General features: G+C 42.7%; 1 long non-coding RNA gene across 1 annotated transcript; it reads right to left on the bottom strand.

Moving 5' to 3' along the window:
- Positions 1-6,303: 6,303 nt before the first annotated feature.
- On the bottom strand, positions 6,304-9,621 carry LOC142581923 (uncharacterized). The gene is made up of 3 exons (XR_012828323.1): positions 9,237-9,621; positions 7,228-7,438; positions 6,304-6,401 (listed from the first exon to the last, which is right to left on the bottom strand). It is a non-coding gene; the product is annotated as an uncharacterized LOC142581923 (long non-coding RNA).
- Between the last annotated feature and the right edge of the window lie 4,051 nt (positions 9,622-13,672).

Genomic DNA, 13,672 nt, shown 5'->3' with positions numbered 1-13,672 from the left:
CACGGCCTCAAGTACTTCTCACTAAATTTCTCATTTGTGCCTTCGAGAAACGCACACTCTGCGCTGTATAAGTAAAATGTAATGCTGTGTCTACGGAGACTAACCTCCTTGAAAGAGCTCTACTCGAACTTTAGGTTTCTCCAAATCTTCTAAATAAAATCGACACTCTCCACAACTTTACTTCATAAATAAATAAAGCTAATCGCTTATTTATTGCGTAATACCTACTGAACGCATGCGTGCGGAGGTGGTCTTTTCCTTTACATGGGTTAATTCTTATTCAAACATTCCTCTGGTACACAAAGCAGCGTTGTTTGTCCATCATATCTGTTGTCGTCCTTTTCCCTCACTGATATCATCTATTCTGATTCCTTCATTCAAGGTAGCCCAGCGCTCCAGCCTAACGTAACTGAGTGAGTGAGTGAGTGAGTGAGTGAGTGAGTGAGTGAGTGAGTGAGTGAGTGAGTGAGTGAGTGAGTGAGTGAGTGAGTGAGTGAGTGAGTGAGTGAGTGAGTGAGTGAGTGAGTGAGTGAGTGAGTGAGTGAGTGAGTGAGTGAGTGAGTGAGTGAGTGAGTGAGTGAGTGAGTGAGTGAGTGAGTGAGTGAGTGAGTGAGTGAGTGAGTGAGTGAGTGAGTGAGTGAGTGAGTAAAAACTTGATTGAATATAAATAAACTAAGGCACGATGGTTGAAGCCCCTATTCCGTGGCAGTGGGGCCGTGGCATGAGCGGTTCGCTGGGCTTGGTCCAGAAGAGCCAACTGGCTCTCCCGTAACGTAACTGAAGGATCATATGTTAAAGGAACATGAACTGAAAATATACTGTTGACTTAATTCAAAAATTAGCCTTCTGTAATAATCAGTTCGCCATTCCTTGCGAGAACAAACCTTTTACAAGAGAAAAAATTGCGAAAAAAAAATCTCTAGTGACACCATCTAATCTGAACTACTGTAACTTGCCTGTGATTTCAGCACTGGCTAATTCACCACAATATAGAGAAAGGTCACTTGAGGATTGTGTCAACTCGTGCGTTTTGGCATGCGCGATTCAAATTCAAGAGCTGTAGCGGAACCCTTAGCGGCAAGTTTCTGTCTAAGGAAGTCCTATATTGGAACAGAAAACAATGATAGACTTGTAGACCAAAATTGTATCGATACAGCCCGGCTTAATATTTGCTTTTAGTGTCCCCTTAAAAGGCAATGGTACCAATTTTTTTCTTCTAATACTATAGATGGCATGTTAATATATAATAAATGGTCACAACTTTGGATGTAACGTACGCAACTTCATTTGCATTATTTACTGTAATTACTTCAAATCCAGTCTACAGGGGACACTGTCTCTTTGTTACTTGATCGTGTTCTGCGGAAGTGCGCGTTCTCGCGTGCCGGCGTTTGATTTCTTATCGAGCTCTTCCAAGGAAAGAAAATATTCAGTATTAAACAGCAGTCATAACACAGGAAGCTGGCCAAATTAGAACGCATTGGCTACGATAGAAAATTCACATTTGATTTTTTGTCACCGTGCGAATCGTAAAGTTGACTGGCAACACTGACGGAGGACCAAACAAAGTATGTTCCGCTTTGGTCAGTGTGCTGCTGCTGCTGTTGTTTTGGTGGTCGTAGATTATACCTCTTACCTATAATGGGGATTGGCCGCGTTAAATGCGTGGTTTCATTTCCTCACACTTGCATCTGAGTGGTAATATTTGCTAGTGTCCGCTGTAGTTCTCTGATTTGCGCTGTCTTTATTCGAGGAGCGAAATAATTGCCACCACACTGCAGCTTAAACACCCTTGCTGTGCCGTTGTGCGCCGGAGAGTGCAGAGGAAGGGCGTCCGACTTTTGTCCGTTGATTTGCAGAAGGAACTCAGGAAACGTAATTGCCGGGAGCGATACACAGAACGATAGGACGAGGAGGCTTCACAGATTTAATTGCCGATCTCCGAACAAGTCGTGTCAGAAAGCTATACGTCCTACCCACGCTTCTCGCTGAGCTCCGTTTCTGCTACAACACTCGCACAGCGGTGGACGTGCACATTTCTGGCATGGCGCGTACGCGGCCTCGGAATGTGTTGAAGCGACGACGCAGCTGTAGCGCCGCAGTGCTTGACGTCACACGAGACACGTCAAAATTATGATTGCTATGGGTGACAGAAGGCTCAGAGACAATGATTTCGAACTGCGAAATTTCGGTTGAAAAATGCGCTGAGAACCGAGTTGTTTCCCAGCGAAGCTGTTTAGGCGGGCCCTGTGCCTTCGTTCTCGGAGTTCCCTCAACCTATCGTCATCAGCAGCGGCTTGAGCGTCGTCTTCCACTGCTGGCTCGATGGCGGGCTTCGGCGCTACCATAAGAACGCGCTCGTGCTACTGCTCCGGTGTTCGTAGTCGTCGTCGTCGTCTTCCACAGATGGCTGCGTTGCCACTCGTCATTCCAGCACAGAATTTCACTTCTCTTGTGTCGTCGTAATGGACAGTTTGATTACGGCGAAGGCGCCAAATAAAACAACGTTGCTTTATTTCGCGCCTTCGCTGTAATAACCAACTCGCCCACCAGCACGTGCTCAGCGTGATGGACGGGCCGCGCTTACGGGTGTATGGCCCATTGCTTAAGAGGATGTGGGCCAGACATCGTCTTACGTCACTGACAGATTTAATTTTGACGCACAAGGCTAGGATTGTGAAATGTAAACGCCGCCATCTGCGATCAACTCAAGAGCAAGCAATGCAAAATTCAACGTCTTCAGACAATGTACTGGAAGCGGAGGAGGCTCACCGAGCATGATAGACACAAGAGGCGACAATTCAAGATCCAGCGGTAAAAGATACAAGACCAAGCAAATACGAAATTGCACAGAAAGTGAATAAAAATATAATCAAATGGGTTTAAGTTCACGCCACACCTTGCTCTCATTACTGGCGTGCAAAAAAGGGGCTGAGCAACTTGCACCCGAGAAAAAGAAAGCACAGCAAAACACTAACAAGCACGGAAAAGCGACAATGAGGTGAATGCATCGTGAAACAAAAGATTCACAATATACACTGCTTGCGAAGTTTGACTTGCATGATGTAACACTCGGTGTAACTACTACAGCTTCGCTGTTCCGCCATCTTCACGGACGGGAAGGGCCGGTAATTTTTTTCTTTTTTCTTTGGTTTTATGTGCTCTCTGTTACAATAATGCACTGATGTCCGTTTGTTAGCCATGTGACGGTCCTTGTAACTTACTAGGACTACTAATTATTTGTCTATACTCGCGTTGTCACAGTTCAGTTTCGATAGTGCTTTGTGAGCCAGCGTGTTCCTGTATGTGCGGGCGTTTGTGTGCGCGCTTGTACAGATATACAATGTCAATACAGACACACGTCTGTCTTGACATTGTATATCTTCTTGTTATGGTTGTTGAGAGAGCGTGAGAGAGACACATACTTAAATATTCATCGGAAACCACAGCATTCAAAGACAAAAAGAAACACATACAAAACAAACTCTTACGGTGGGCTGCTCGCACCTTTTTCTTTTTCAATGGGCTGCCTTATATTGCAAAGTATGATCATGGAAATCACTAGAGCTCTAAATCTACTTTTCACAGAACCGTGAGGCATATAATAAAATGCAGGCCACAGAATTTCACTAAAAGAAAAGTAATTCGCTCAACGAGATTTGAACACTCACCCCGCATACAGAACGTATTTCGTACAGGCCATCCACAATCTATTGGAATATAGAACCAAAAAAAAAATTTCGAAATATATTTTCTTGTGCTGCAACCAAGTATATTCTCACGCAGTAGTTACGGTGAAGAACATCGGAGATTCGTCACCAGGTGAAAAGCAGTCCTAGGAGAAATGTAAAAAAGTAAGCGTGTCGATCGGTATACTTTTGTATACCAATTACCAAGCACTTTTGTACTTCTTTTTCGCCTGACCGATTTTGGGCCACTCCCCTAGAGAAGGTGTGGGTCATTAGATCACAATTATATACATTTATTGGATGTTCAACATTAAACAAAATTTTCTGAAGTTTCTAGCGACGTCAACAATTTCTGAAATTTGGAAACTAATTCATATTTTTTATAGTGTCGTCAAAATCAGCGAAGTTCCATATTGCGTTGGCTGAATTTACCTTAGACATTCAGGCAATCTTTGTTTTTGTTCTTTTGCTTGCAAAGTGATCCTAATAATACATAAATAATATTTCTTTTTTTTGTATTTGACCATTCATGTTTTTAAATGAGATAGCGAGGCCATATTTGCTGCGCGTCGTTGAAAATGCCCATGTTTCAATTTCGCTTCAGCTAGACCGTCCTTCTTGTAATCAAAGAAGCAGGTAATGTACAGGTACGCTTTCGATTAACCTTCTTTTGACAATGGCTTGTTTGTCAGCAAAAACATCAGTTTACATGACAGCGCACTTTGAAAAAGGGGAAAAAGGAAACCGAAATAGAGAAAGGCTGGCTGCAAAAGAACGCACTTCTTCGGATGTAAATCCAATTTCAATACTAACCACCTACGCTAAAATTCTTAACTTGAAATACAAAGTAAGGGAATAGCTCGTTATAAGGGCGGAGCGTATTTTAAAGGGTTTCAATATTTCATAATATGTTCATAAAAAAACAGTAACGAAAGAGAAACAAGCAAGCAGAAATAGTGAAGCGTCGTTTGCGATCATGATTGCAGCAATAGAAGAAGCATACGAGAAAGAAAAGAATCGTTAGGCGTCTTTTCGCATGATTTTGTGCTTTCACACGACCTTGTTAGTGCCTCTGTTCAAACCGGATGAAAAATTATAAATTTCATTCACACACTGAAGTCAAGACCATAGCAAAGCGTGATCATGTTTCGACACCATCTTTCCCTAAAAAATTAGCCATGTAAGTTCATAAGAAACATCAAATTACGCTTAATAGTGAAATGATATCCTTCTTTCATTGTGCATGAGGCAATGATGTAGTAGTTTAAGGATGGTACAAAATAAATACATTATTATGATTGAGTGCGGAATCACATGTCCATATTGTCACATGCCTGATGTCCAATATGCGCCAATACAGTAGTTAGATTTCATAGCCAACTTCCCGAGATAATAATTTCATAATTGCTATCAGTAGCATGCACAAATTATTAATTCTGTTGGGAGCACTGTGCCGTCCATATCCGTGCTTCTTGCCATAATATTACCTTGTGATAAAAGGAAGACACTCGTAACAGCTAAGTAATTGCTTGCCGCTGATGGTTTCAACAATTCATACAATATTCGAACATATTTGCTATTATTTGCTATTATCTTTCTCTGCACAATAATAGCTTATTTTCACTTACATTTATTTCTTTGACATTTATTTGTTCGTAGTCAGCTACAGATTACAGTTGTCTTCGGTAATCTGCAAGATGTAATCCTTGAGTGAAAGGAGAAATAATTAAAGAGAACACCTAAAAATTCCATCACCCGCAATATCTGTAGCGTGCTTGCAATAAGCGCAGTTCGTACTCAGCTTCGATCTTCTCAAGAAAAAGTGAAGAAAGTAACAGTGAAAACGAATAATAAATCTGCCGAGGAACGTTCTAAAATGAGAAGAGTTAAACTTAAATTTCACGAAGGCGTTAATTTTCAAAGTGCACAATGATATACATAGTGAATAAAGGGATAAACCGACACTTCACAGGAGCACTTTGTGCACAGCCGACGGACTCCCCTTACAAAAATTTTTAGTAACATTTTATAAACCGTCTTTAGACAAATGTTACTAGAACCTATCGACATTCTATAAACCGTCTTTAGACACCGTAACAACTTCCTAGTAACCTCCTACCGACTATTGGCCACCGATATTGAATTGAAAGTATAGATATAAAATGTCGATAGAATTCTTACCGACTGCTTATTATCTTATGTCGTTAGAAAGTGTCAACTGTGAAGCGACTATTTATTGACCACCTTTATACATCCTAACAACTTGCTAGTAACATCCTGTCGACTATTCGCCACAGATAGTTGACAGGATGTTACTAGGAAGTCGTTAGGATGTATAAAGGTGGTTAATAAATAGTCGCTTCATAGTTTTTAGGAAGTACATAAAAATTTTATTCAGAGGTAACTACTTTTGCAATTATGTATTGCAAAAATAAGCTTTGATTATCTCTGAATAACATTTTTATTTGCTTCCTAAAAACTGTGCTGCGACTATTTATTAACCACCTTTATATATCCTAACGACTTGCTAGTAACATCCTGTCAACTATCTGTCTGTGGCGAATAGTGATTGCCAAGTGGCTAGGTGTGGCATGCAACAGAAGACAGGTTTCCATTTGTGCTTGAACACATCCATTTAATATCCCCAGGCTAGTAAGGAGGACGAGTTCTCCAGCTGCCCTGGAAGTAGGCTGAAATGTTGCGTTGTGTAGTCTAGAAAAGAGAAGAAAAAAGGCAATATATTAGTTTTGCTACAGTGACATTGCAACCCACCATGCATCTGTTTCTTAAAAAGGAAGTGCACAAGAGACAAGCTTTCAACCCTGTGAGCTCTAAACATCTCCACTTGTTTTGTGCAAAGTCCTAAAAATGCATGAAATGACTGAATTAGTGCATTAAAGCTGGGAGCGTGATGGATGTGCGTAACACCAACAGATGCACAACACATAAACTCTATCATACCAATTGTCATCTACAAACAAAAGCTGTAAATCAACTTCAGTTTAATGAACTTCGATATTCGTATTGTGACCAGTACATGGAAGTTTCATGTGTGAATTATCTTAGGAAAGGCAAGGTGCCAGTCATAACTGTGCTGCAGCTTTGCTTGGGCACAGGTACATAGAAGAGTGTGTTGCATTTAAGAACCACGAAATGATACAAGCAACATGTAAGCAGTTGAACAGGCATTACGGACGTTCTACAGCAAGATTAGAAAATGCCTTTGCTGTGCAGGCAGACATTGTCAAAGTGAGCTTGTTACTAAACATGTTAGCTTTCCACAAGACAGGATATTATATTATCAGTGCATTCATATGACCAGGGCCTCTATCACAAAAATACATATGCCAACAGTAATGACAATTTTCTAGTTATGGTGACAAAGCTTGCATTATAATATGCTATTATAATCAGGTTAATAGCTATTTTAGCAGGAAAGAAAGGAGTATACCCTAAGATAGAACTGAAATTGCCATGAAAGGAGTTTTGTTGAAAACTGCGCAAAGAATATTAAGATGCTTCTTTGTGACACACATACCTACTATGGTGTTGACCTTCTTGGAATCCAACGGATCCTTCTGTGGAAGGCATTTGACAGCCGCCCAAAAAAAGGACCTCCCTTCAACGTCTTCTATTGAAAAAGGAGCTTTAAGGAGGTCCTCCGCGAAGTGAAAGCCTGAGTTGTTAGCATCCAGGCACAGCCTCTTCAGCATGCCCTTTTCAACGTATACACCGTCACCGATGTTTACCTGTGAAAGAATACAACAACCACAGATTCATTTTATACATGTTTGATCAAGGAATGGTTAGGAAGTAGGGTAAGGTTTGCAAAAACGAAAGTCGCTGCTTCTCGTTGATTCGGTTTAAAGAACAAAGCAGCCTCACGTATACCATACATGCATTGTACTGAGCTGTGTACTTTTACATAAGACTAGAAAGTATTGGGAACTTCAATGCAAAAGAAAGACATGCATCTGCCTAGAACTAAGCAAATGTGTGCCACCCCTTGACACAGAGTGAGATCTGGTGCTGTTTTAGTGATTAGCAGACATTGAAAGCTTCAAAACTCACCGAGTATTGGGCCAATCTGTGCTCGATTAGTGACGCACAAGTGCTCGAGAACTATCAAACAAGATGCAATTGTCTTCAAATACAATTCTAACTTCCCCTTGCAGACATGCAGTTTTCAATTTACTGACTGCACTTGGGTGTAAAGATTTTGTCTGACAGAGTGAATAAACCACATACACAAGCAGCATTTTCATAGTTAGCATAGTCTTTAATAGGTACTGATACCTTCAATTTAGAAAGCCCTGTATATTGGGCCTCATCAAACTAATTTCACAAAAGGTTTGTCAAGGTAGAAGCATAGAACTTGAGTCATTAAAAGACAGGTTAAATGAGTTAATTATTGCAATTATTACTGAAAATTAAATTTTAGACAGCTCATCCCAATGAGAAATTGATGCAAGCAGTTTGTACATGCCACATAAGCATTTAGCTATCAAAAATAGGTATTAGAGAAAACCTTCCCTTAGAGGTTCATTAGTACAAGCCGCCATGCCCTCGAGGAGACATAACTTCTTTTTCTGTAGGCAGAAAGGCGCTCGAGTATTTTATTGACACATATATGTGCCCATGAATATATGTCATCTCTGTTGTAAACCTTTTTTTCATGTACATGCAAGGTGTGTTTATAACATCTCATTGTGCACAAATATTGCATAATAATTTAAAGACCGCCATTTTGTAGCGATGGTATTCCTTTTCGCTATTCGTTAGTGGGCTGACCGACGCCCCGGCCCGTGCTACGTACTGCAGCTGCCGGCCGTTAGCGGTGGGCGAGAAGAGTGATATAGAATCGAGGGGTAAGTATCGCTACAAAATCGCAGTCTTTAAATTATTACGCACTGCCGTAACCTACGATTGCAAGAGCTGACATCTCGTTATTAAGATTTGGTTGGTCTGTCTTTCTTAAAGGCCGGCGTCTGATTGAAATGTCTAGATTAAAAATGCACCTCGTTATTGTAATATCGGCCTATATCCGCTCTGTAACATAGAAGACAAATACGCGAAGACACTCAAGAACATAAACAATACACACAGGTTCTCGCGACGCGGACCTCCAAACCGAACTATATACATACAAAAATCTTCATACAAGCTTCTATCTGCTTAAGCGTCAAACATAGCAATCGTGTGTCAACGCGCGAAGCCCATGATACATCGACGCATACATTACACATGTACTGTACTTGCGGGAATGCCTATATAGCGAATAACTTCTTGCCAGGAAACTACCGAACGAACACCAACTTTCAATGTGTTTTCATAATTGTGTGCCCATTCAGGCATTGCAATGAAGGTGGGTAGCAGAATGCAAGCACGCTGTAACATCAGAGGAAGCTTTCGTGAAATTGCTTGCTAAATGTGCACAGAAACATGGCTAACATACGATAGGAAAGCGCTTTGCTCTAGCTAGTTACACAACGCTCATTACGTAAATCATAAGCTTCAAGAATGCGCGCAAGCGCCAAACTTGCTTACCTTTCAAGACTTGGCAAACGCTCCTTCGTCTAACAGGTACAGAGGCACCGACGTTTCTCTGGCGCAAGCACTGTAGAACTTCCAATGAACTCCAGCTCCACAAAAGCACAACCTTCAACAGTCTTCCAAACACTACAATTCGAAGCCCCAGTACCAGACTTTTCACGAGAGCGCGGGCAGGCAGCTCGGCAGAACAAAGGCAGCTCGGACGGGCGCTGTACTAGGGCACTCACTGATGACACTGGTGGATCGCTCGAAACACACGGCGAACTAATGGCGTTACACGAGTCCGGAGGGTTTGCGATGGTTACTGCACACGACAAGGAGCACGTTTTGTCTAGGCACTTCTAAAATATAACTCAAATACCACCTTACTGCAAGGAGCATTCACAACAACCAACGCGGTGTGTCGACCAAACAGATGCTGCAGTAGCGCCACTCTGCGGTATTTTAGAAAAATGTATCTGAAATGAAAAAATTGGGTGTTTTTTTCCTAATAACATTTGATAGAGTCCTTTAATATATTTGTTTGGTCCAAAAGTGTGTACTTTGTACTTTGTGATACGAAGTTTAAGGAAATGTATATATAATAAAAACTAAGCGGATGTTGCCTTCAAGATTCGCAATTGCTTGAGGTGCATGCAGGTTGCAAAAGCACGGCCTTCGAGATCAGACTTTGTCACTCAAAGGAAGCCGTAGTGGGAGGCGGAGAGGCATTAGGCCCCAATCGTTGGGTTTACAGTGCCTAGGTAGGCTTCCTTATTTATAAAGGATATACGGGGACTTCAGCCGAACCATGAGCGAGCTATACAGACACACGCGGTACGATTCGGTGTCCGATCCGACGTGCGGCGCTGCATGCTACGGCATGAGCGGCGCGTAAGCTCCGCCCACATCCAGCTCCCCAGCTTGAGTTCATATCCACGTCGAGAAACGCAATATAAACAACTCTGCACAACACTGCTTCGCTTTACGCGAACGCTGTCGATAAAATTATGCCCCTGTGAGTGACAGAACACTTCATGACGGCGCGTTGTCCACTGACGGCTCCGCTAAAGCCAGCGATAGGGCCGGTAGGCATAGCTAGGCGGACGTTGCAGCCGACGGCGCTTGCGATCCAGCCCGAGCTCGTCGAAGAGTGCTTATTTTTGCCAAAACAATTAACACTGTACACTTAGGTCGGCCGTAATTAAATACAATTTGTTTACTTGACGCAGTCGTTGCGAAGGGCAAACGTGCAAGCGAAGCGAGCGGCCTCGCTCAGACGGTCGGTGTGTGATGTCTGCTCGTGAAATGCCCTCGCGTCGCGGCTCCCGATCTCACCAGTAGCTTAGTGCTAGTGTACAAGGCGCTGGTTTGCATAACAGGCACACGTTCGAGATAATTTTACTGAACTAGTAACTATTTCATGTCAGAAACAAACTGCAGCAGGCAAGGAAAAAGAATAACTGCGAGAAACCGGCCAGCCAGCATCGCCTCCGTGGAGGGAACGTCAGCCGCGCTGCCATTGGCTGCGACCAGACGACGGTGCAGTTGTCGGACACGTCGGACGATGAAAATCTGCCCGGTTTGTCGCACGCCGGACGTCCGATCCGGCGCTTCGGCACGGCAAAACACCTCGATTCGGGCTGCAGTTTCGGCGCGTCGGACGCCAGATCGGACACCGAATCGGACCGTGTTTCTCCCGCTTTAGTTGGCGAACACGAGCCGATCAGCGCGCCGTCCGTGCAGCTCCATCTAGTGTTATGGTGCATGGCCTACGGGCTTCTTTGACACCTACTGAGCACAAATTCATGATCACCGCTCATATACACGCTTCCCATGGCACTAGCTGTCGTGTTTTCGAGAATACGTGCCTTCATCTTGAATTGGTGAGACCATATTTCCTCTTAGCGTCCGGTATTAGGAGCAATTTTTTTCTATGAACATTCTACTATCATCTGTTACTAGGAAGTTGATTAAAAATTAGGAAAACAGTTACTGTGCAAAAAAACTTTTTTTTTAAAGCAGCCAGTCTTTGCATATTCATTTATAGTTCAGATGCTGTTATATGTTCATTTTTCACTAAATCATTATTAACAACTTTCTAGTAACCAGTGTTACTAGAAAGTTGATTGAAAATTGTGGAAATTTACACCTGTCCATGAAACAAGACTGTCTTGCACCAGCCATGTTCACTGAATAATTATAACCTTATTGAATAATATTCATGCATGTTTTGTAACTTGGGTTATGTACTTTAAGAACATAATTATTTTTATGGACTTCCTATTGAATCGTGTTTCTAAAAAGTTAAGATAGTGTGTCTTAACTTTCTAGTAACTTTCTTTTTACATACTGAAGTTAGAAAAGAAGTAACCAACTTTCTTTTGACAAACGTTACTAAAAAGTAAAAGTCAATAGGATGTTACTAAAGTTGATAGGATGTTGATAAAAGTTCTAAAGAAAGTAAGGAAGCATTTTTGTATGGGTCTCCTTCCGTCCATTCACGCAAGCAGCCAAGCTGTCATTCAAAGGACGTACGGACTATTGTTCTTACCATCCTGTTACCCAAAATAGAATCAAGCATAACATGAGACGGCGCTGAATGGCGGTGTCTTTCCTTGTCTGATTTCATTGTTCCGCGAGGAAAAAAAGAAGACAGGGCGTAAAAAAATCACTTGGTTGCATAGGGGCTCTGCATAGGGGCTCTGCGTAATAGAGAATGAGGCAGAGAAAGGAAGAAAAGATGTAGTAGACGTCTGCCTGTGCAAAGTCAACGCCGCACAGTCAAAAACTTCTGCAAAAGTCAGTCCTCCTCAATATTAAAAAAAAAATATACGGAGAGACACTTAAGACTGCTTGCGTGTGGCAATGAGAAAGCATTTTAGTGATTTTGGTCAAAGGTTTTCGATTGACGTTTTCTATATGCATTAAAGCTCTTCCTGTTGCTTCGGTGTGTGTGTTTTCACATATGTAGGACACGAACAGGCTCATTATAGACTTTCATGACGTGCCGTCGAGGGTTTATCGGTGTAGACAAAGCACCGATGAAATCCTAAGAGTAAGTGACGTGCGGGAGGAAGCGCGCTCATTTTATACGCTCAAGACTTGACGCCACCTCTTTCCCATTGGCTGCGTCGTCAAGAGCTAAATGACGCACGCACTAAGCCATACGTTAAGTCAGCCACATGGCTGCAACCTGACGTGTGAAAGGAAGCAAGCACGAGGTGCACCTTTAGTCAGCTATAACCGTGGAGCCTCCGTGGAGTTGGGCAAGTGTGCATATCTCGCACCCTAAGGCTCGGGTTCGATTCCCACCTAGACCGAAAAGTAGAAAGTTTCCTTTTCAAAGCCATTAATTTGCATTGTTTACAGGAACCTCCCTGAGAAATTTGCCGTCAATCCGAGCATTTTTAGGTGTTTTTACTCGTAGCGCCATAGGCCATTTTTCGTACCACCGATTGGTCACGCCGACTGTGCCGACAGATTTTCTCGTAATGGGGCAAATGATGCTTTCACATTAAAAAGTTTGTTTACCGCTTTGGGACTAGCGATTAGTGTGCAAGGTGTTGCTGTAGTATGTGGTCGTGGGGGCAAGTAAGAAGAAAAATAAAGAAACAAAACGCAGTGAAATCTATTTACAGCGGCGCTTTCTGTGAATGCACAAGAAGTGCTGAAACACTTGTTTGTGTTTATTCAATATCAGTGCAAAGAGAAACAGAGTGCTTTATTCAGGTATATTATAGAGGAAATGCAACGTCTTGTAAATGCAACATGTGTAATAAAACTGCTAATCACATATGTTCGTGGTGGTCACTTTGGTGTTTTGGCGCTGAAGTAGGATTGGAACAGGGGCTCACGTTTTGCAGCACATTTTGCAAAATATCGAGGTCGTGCTTGCTTGACACGACGATTCGTTTGCTCCACTTTCTCTTTCTCTGTCAGGCTTCGTTTAGGTGGCATGCTCGCCAAGAATTAAACGTACATTTTAACGCAACCTTCGTTACACAGGTTAAAAGAGGTAAGCTGGCTTTCTGCGCCATTTCTTTATGGTACCACGCCTCCCTTTGGAAGCGCAGATGTGACCGTCCACGCGGTTGCCAGGAAGCGCAACGCGTGCGCAGCCGTGAGACCATCTCCTTCAGTGCCTTCTCTTCCGCCTTATCGCGGCTGTCCGCGTCCCGGCTTTCTCGCCCTGTCCACCGGCTGCCAACGGCCAGCGTGAGCAGGCCGGCACCCCCGCTCTACGTCCCACTACTCGACAGTATTAAACGAGTTGGTAGTTTGCGCCACCTACGCCCACTTCTTGCTGTTCAACTTTGCCCTTTAGTTCTTTCGTCAGTGTAATACTAAGCGCTATACAATCAAGTTACAAGTTATCTATAGGCGGAGCGGAAGTAACTCAGCTTCATTTGAGGCCTTCTTGTTTGAAGGTGACTGAGTCACTCGCATCA

This window comes from Dermacentor variabilis, chromosome 5 (assembly GCF_050947875.1).
Source record: "Dermacentor variabilis isolate Ectoservices chromosome 5, ASM5094787v1, whole genome shotgun sequence".
Classification (NCBI taxonomy): Eukaryota; Metazoa; Arthropoda; class Arachnida; order Ixodida; family Ixodidae; genus Dermacentor; species Dermacentor variabilis.
Note: the sequence above shows the minus strand (reverse complement) of the source record. Positions and strands in the feature narration are given on the sequence as shown.